A 6,020-nucleotide genomic window follows, 5' to 3' on the forward strand; every position below is an offset into this window, starting at 1 on the left:
TTTAAATATAGGTGTTTTGCCTGCATATATGTCTATGGGCCAATGAGGCCAGCATCGGTGTTGGATTCTCTAAAGTTACAGGAGGTTGTGAGTGTCCATGCTGGTGCTTGGAGTTGAACCCAGGTCCTTCGGGAGAGTGGCCAGTGCTCTTAACTGCTGAGCACTGCTGAGCCACTCTCCTGCCCCTGTGTACTTGCTTCTTAAATTACTTATTTCTTCAACAAGCAAATAATTATGTGGTCTGTGGGCACCCAGACTTTCAGATCCTAAGATGATTTGAAAATGCTTAGTTTCCCGTCTTGAAATGTATGTCTGACTCCTTGGCATGAATGTTTTGTTTTGATTTTTTCTTCTAGAGTGTCGGGTTCTAGGTTAAGAGAAATTGAGGCAGGTTACCACTAAGCCTTCTGGAGAGCCAGTACTGTATCCTGGCTTTCTCTATGCTTCTCACCATATATGCATACCTGGGTATTTAGCATGGGTGTAGACTTAACTGAGTACCCCAACGACATACCCATACCTTGGTTCTGGTTTCTCATCAAACTAAAATTGGCATCGAACAGTTCTGAACTCTCTCCAATTACGTTTTGAATTTATATTTATGGAACCTGAATGTCTGAAGAATTAGAGATTTTCAGATGAACGAACTGCAGTAGAATGATCCAACAGTGTTATTAACGCTGAACTTGAAGTTAAGTGTAACTAACCAAACAAATTATGGGATTGTTAACGGTCATGCTCCCTGCAGTTGTATAACCTAATTTTTAAAACACTAAAAACAAGTAGATTTTTAGTACCTTGGGTACTAAAGGAGGCAAAAGAAGGGGGTATTTATGATTTGCAGAAGAAATCTGAACAACCAGGGAGCCTGCCCTGTAGAGAGGAAGTGAGATTTCACTGGGCACTTGAAAGTGGTTGGGGGTGGGGTGAAGCAGGAGAGACTGGCTGTGGGCAGGAACCCAATGGCACCAAAGACACAAGACCAGCCTTGTTTAGTCAGCTAGGGTCCTGAACCTTCAGGCTTAGTGAATGGGTGACTATGGAAACAGTCCCCGCCCCAACCTCGTTGCGCATGCTCAACGCAGAGCCAGCGGTAGGCTCCTCCACAACAGATGCTTCCCCCCATCAGAGAACTACAGTTTCCAAGAGCCCTCTCGGCACCACCTACCGATGTGGCCCTGCCCCTTACCCTTATGCCCCGCCCTCCTGCTAGTCCCGGTCCCTCCTTCCCAGTGTGTGTCAGTGACCCAAAGGCGGTTCGAGGTGGAGGGACGGTCGGGGGCGCCGCCGCCGCCTTCTCCAGCGCCAGCAGCAGCAGCAGCGGCAGCAGCGGCGGCAGCGACAACAGCAGCAGCAGCAGCGGCCGTGAGGCGCCACTGGATTTGCCTGCAGCCCGGGGAGCTCACTACAAAGCGGGCCCGAGCCTCTCTCTCGTCCGCGCTCATCCGCGCTCGGCTCCGCGTTCCACTCGGCCTCGCGGGGCTCGGCAGCTGGCGGGAAGGCTGCAGGCTCCGCCGGTACCTACGTTCAACCGGTGCTTGCGCCGCCCCCGCGTCCCGGGTGTCCGCGCGGCGGGCCGAGCTGGCGTTCCGGCCCCCAGCAGTCGTCCGGTGAGTGCGGCGCGGGCGGGGAACGGGGGCGCCAGGGACGACGGCGCGGAACTTCCTCCGAGCCTATGCCGGTGGCGACGCGCGCGCCCGCCCTCCCGCCCGCGGGGAGGCGGCGGGGAGCAGAGTTTGCGGCGCCGCATCCCGCGAGGTGGGAGGAAGCGCCTTTGTGAGGAGCTGCCCGGAACGCCCTCCCCCACGGCTGGAGCGGGCGCGCGGCGGAGGGGAGCCCCAGCCCGGAGGCCCGGTTCTCGCTCCCGCGGCCCGGCTGCAGGCCGGCGGAGTGGAAGGGGGAACAAAGGGGCGGTGGGCTTTTCTTTTGTTTGTGTGAATCTGATAACTTCTCTGCTCCCTTACATAACGCAGACTTCCAAGTTAGTCATTCTTTTTATTGTTCTGATTATTGTCATCATCTCTGCGTGCCTCTACGTTTCCTTTCATCTTAGGATCTCAGAGCATTTTAAAAACACTAATTAATTTCACCTCCCGGCCCTTGCCAAGCCCGTTTCCGTAAGTGGGTAAACTGAGGTCTGGAAAGCTCTCAAATTGATGGATACGCTCGATGTACCGCGCCTGGTGTCTGAGGCTCCGAAAGCGTTTATGAGTAATAAGTCATCCTCCAAATGCCCTGTGGAAAAGTTGAAGATGCTCATTTTCCTTACAGGTTAAGTGAAGTCTGGAAGAAGTCTAGGTAATTGTTAGGTAGTTGAAACAATAATTCTTTTTAAATAGTGTTTGAATCTTAAAACCTCAGAGGACTTTCTGAAAAAATGTTCCGAGTGGTGAAGATACTGTAAGTCATAAACTCACTTCGCCATTTTTTATGTTTATATGTGCAAGTCTCTTACGAAGTCAGACAGCAACGATGAGGGCTGGGGGTAGTTTTTACTTAACCTACATTTAACATGTTTAATCACTCCACACAATAGTGCGCGGTGGTTTGAGCCTCAGCACTCTTCCCATCAACAAATATTGAGCATCTCATCCCCGGGACGCTTCATTTAAACCAAGAATTGAAGCTTTTGTGTATCAAAGATTGTTTTGATTCAATGGCTCTTTACTTTCTAGTAGTAGAATGTTACTTTGTCTTCGTAGCTGGTGATCTTTTGCATCAGGTAGGACGATGTTTTTTCTCCACATTCACCGACTTTGCCTAGTAGTGTGAATTTGAAGTTTTTGAATTGTGTAAAGGGTACAGTTCCTCAGTTTATTCTGTTTCGGCTTATGATAACAACATATTTTCTCAGAGTACTCAAATACTTGAAACATTCTCCTCATTGTCTAAATACAGCATATAAATTTTTTTGGGGTTTTTTTTCCTCCCCGCACCCCTACAGTTAACATCTGTAGTAAATACTCTGAGGGCAATTAATCTCAGTACTTTTAAACACCAAATGGAAGGTGTGAAAAGTTTAAATCAAGTGTTACTTCCTCAAGTTCTTCCCTAAGTTGTGTGAGCTTTAGACGTGTTATAGCATTATTTTCATTTACACACTTAATTTTGTAATGCCCCCAGATTTTAAATGTAGTAGGTGTGTCAGAAAACGAAAGTGAGACTTCAGGTATTTTCTCCTCTGTTCCCCAACCTATCCCCTTTCTGAAGTTTGTTAAGAGGTCTGTTTAGCAATTTGAAAATGGAACAGTTAGGTGTATGGAAGATTGCGTATATGCTTATAGTGTCTCTTCTGATAAATTTAAGGAAACGTACCACCTAGTTTTTTAGTGCAAAACAGTAAACTGGAAATCACCTTAGTTGCAGATTTGGGGGTTATTCACGTGTTCCTTAAAATTGGCATTTAAGTAAACTTTTTTTTTAAAGATTTATTTATTTGTTTGTTTATTTATTTATAAGTACACTGCAGCTGTCTTCAGACACACCAGAAGGGAGCATTGGATTCCATTAGAGGTGGTTGTGAGCCACCAAGTGGTTGCTGGGATTTGAACTCAGGACCTCTGGAAGAGCAGTCAGTGCTCTTAACCACTGAGTCATCTCTCCAGCCCTTAAGTAAACTTATACTGAGCTTTTTCCATAGTACTTACCGACCAGCTTTACTGGGGCCTTTTGTACTTTTAAGGAAACCACTACAGTGCCTTTGCTCTATCGGATTACAAGAGTCCAGAGACAGAAGTTAGTGAAGTCTGGCTTTGCTGCTTTTCTGAGTTCTTTAGGAACAAGAAATGTCTCCTTTAAAACAAATGGCTGAACATTACTGGGCAGGAAATAGAGCTACTGAGGCAGTTTTCAGGGGGAAGCCTCAGACTGTTTCTCTTCTTAGTTTCTGCTTCTGTTTCACTTGTCAAAATGTCAGTTGTGTTTTAAGTCCCTTTATTTAGAATGTGGGCACACATTCTGTGGTTGCCCTGTGAAGGGCTGTAGAGTTCTCCTCTGTGAATGGTTTTTCTGTTCGCAGAGAAATGTAAAGCGGATTGAAAAACCAATTGATAGAACCAAAATTAAAAGATGAGGCAGCTGACAACGATTTTAGAAAGTATATTAAATATTCCTGCAAACATTTATAAATAAGGAACAAAATTCTAGGTGAAGTCCCAGACAGTAAATTACACATAGACAGTCTTTCAGTTTATAGATTTATAGCCATTTCTCTGATTCCTTCTTCATATATCATAGAAAAGTATATGTATAAGATAGTCTTTCAGATGACTCGGGTTCTAGAGTTTCTTATTACACTTTGTGGGAGAGGTTTTGCATTGTTAAAGTCTGACCTCTGCTAGGGAAAGTTCACCTCAGCCTACACTAATTTGTAGGACTTTAAAACAAGAAATACAGGTCATTCAAAAGATCTGGACATGATTTCAAGTTACCTATTAGCCTTTCCCAGGTTGTTTTAATACATCAGTGGTTGGAAATACTGCCTAATATTCTATACTTAGTAAATTGTAAGTCATTTTTGTTCCGGTGAAATGAATGTGCACTGAAGAGAAGAAGTGTGAGATTTCTTGGGGGAATTTACAGGTTTGGTTTTGTTTGAGAGTTTTCTTCAGATCAGATTTTGCCTAGTAGTATTTCCCACCGTAGCCTTGAACTGGAAATCCTCCTTCCCTAGCCTCCCCAGCAATGCTCCATGCCTGGAATATTGGAATCTTTGATGATATAGGTAGCTACTTTCAGAAATAATTTAGAGAAAAAGAGCTCCATTGGATGGCTTAATAGAAATGAACTGCACGTGATTTTCAGAACATTTTTCTCTCAAGAATGTTACATGGGATATTTTAGGTGATGGTAGTGATGGTGGTTGTGGTAGTGGTGGTGATGATGGTGATGGTAGTGGTGATGGTGGTGGTAGTGATGATGGTGGTGGTGGTGGTGATTTTGCCATAGTAAATGCCACTTCAGACAGAGGTTTGTGTTTTATTTATTTTTGTGTGTGAGCAAGATGCCCGCCCACAGAAGCTTTTTCTTACAGGTAGATTCCAGAGAAGAGTTGTGGGAGTTCTCTTCTTCCACTGTGTGGGTCTAGAGATTGAATTCAGATCTTCATCCAGGCTTGGCTGAGGGCTCATTTACTCTTTACTCTTGTGTCTTGTAATATTACATTTCAAAATACCATTTATAGAAAAATAGAATGTTACTGATGCTTCTAGATGAGAAAATTCCAACTCCGCACACATGGGATTTAGTTCCTTTTCAAGGCATTTGTTTGCTGCTTTTATTTTATAACGGATCTCTTGGGATGGGGCTGTTTCCCTAGCTTCCCATGATTTTCTACTTTACTCCTCCTCCTCCTCCTCCTCCTCCTTCTTCTTCTGCCACAATTGTTTTCCCCCACCCCAACTTTCTAGAATAATCAAAGGAATATTTAAAGACACGTAAACACTCTTAATTTATTATGCTAACTACCAGTTGAATTTCAGCATACAAAGTATGGCCTACTCTGTTTTAGAAGTAGAAGTATACGTTGGAGGGCATTAAAGCAAGCAATGTCAAAAATGCCATGGTGTATTCTATTTCCGATTGTTTGGTAGTGGCTGCTTATTGTACCGTGTTTAGAAAACTGGGGTTCTAGGTTTCATTTATTGCCACTAGAATTTGATAAGAAAGCCAGACTCTCTTTTTCAGTAAATACTAAGTTTAGGGAAGGGTCTAGTTGTTGACACGTCACACTAAGTGCTCACTGTTACCTCACGCTCTGGTCACAGGACGCAATAGTGAGTGAGCACACTGAGGGGGCTGCTTAGCAGCTGCACCCTCACCATCCAGATTTTAAAATGTTTAAAGCATTTCTCATTCCAAGAGGGAATAGCCAGGCTTACTTCAGTCATGCACTGCAAGCAGTAAGAGAGTAATAAACTGTTAAGATTTAAAATTGCCTTAAGAGGGATAACAACCAAATATGTGGACTTGAGTTGAACGGTGCTTTGAGCAAGTAAACTGTGGAAGGAAATCTGTGGAGA

At 44.4% G+C, this 6,020-nt stretch overlaps 1 protein-coding gene across 2 annotated transcripts in view; it reads left to right on the plus strand.

Annotated features, from left to right (window-relative positions):
* The first annotated feature begins 1,400 nt into the window (after window positions 1-1,400).
* The window catches only part of Peli1 (pellino E3 ubiquitin protein ligase 1), a 54,505-nt gene continuing 49,885 nt past the window's right edge, over window positions 1,401-6,020 (plus strand). The window contains exon 1 of one of the 2 annotated variants that reach the window (NM_001100565.1): window positions 1,401-1,610. The gene's annotated coding sequence lies outside the window, so the exon portion shown is untranslated. The remainder of the gene's footprint in view (window positions 1,611-6,020) is intronic. The other variant, XM_063273239.1, reaches the window with a different exon arrangement.

This window comes from Rattus norvegicus, chromosome 14 (assembly GCF_036323735.1).
Source record: "Rattus norvegicus strain BN/NHsdMcwi chromosome 14, GRCr8, whole genome shotgun sequence".
Classification (NCBI taxonomy): domain Eukaryota; kingdom Metazoa; phylum Chordata; class Mammalia; order Rodentia; family Muridae; genus Rattus; species Rattus norvegicus.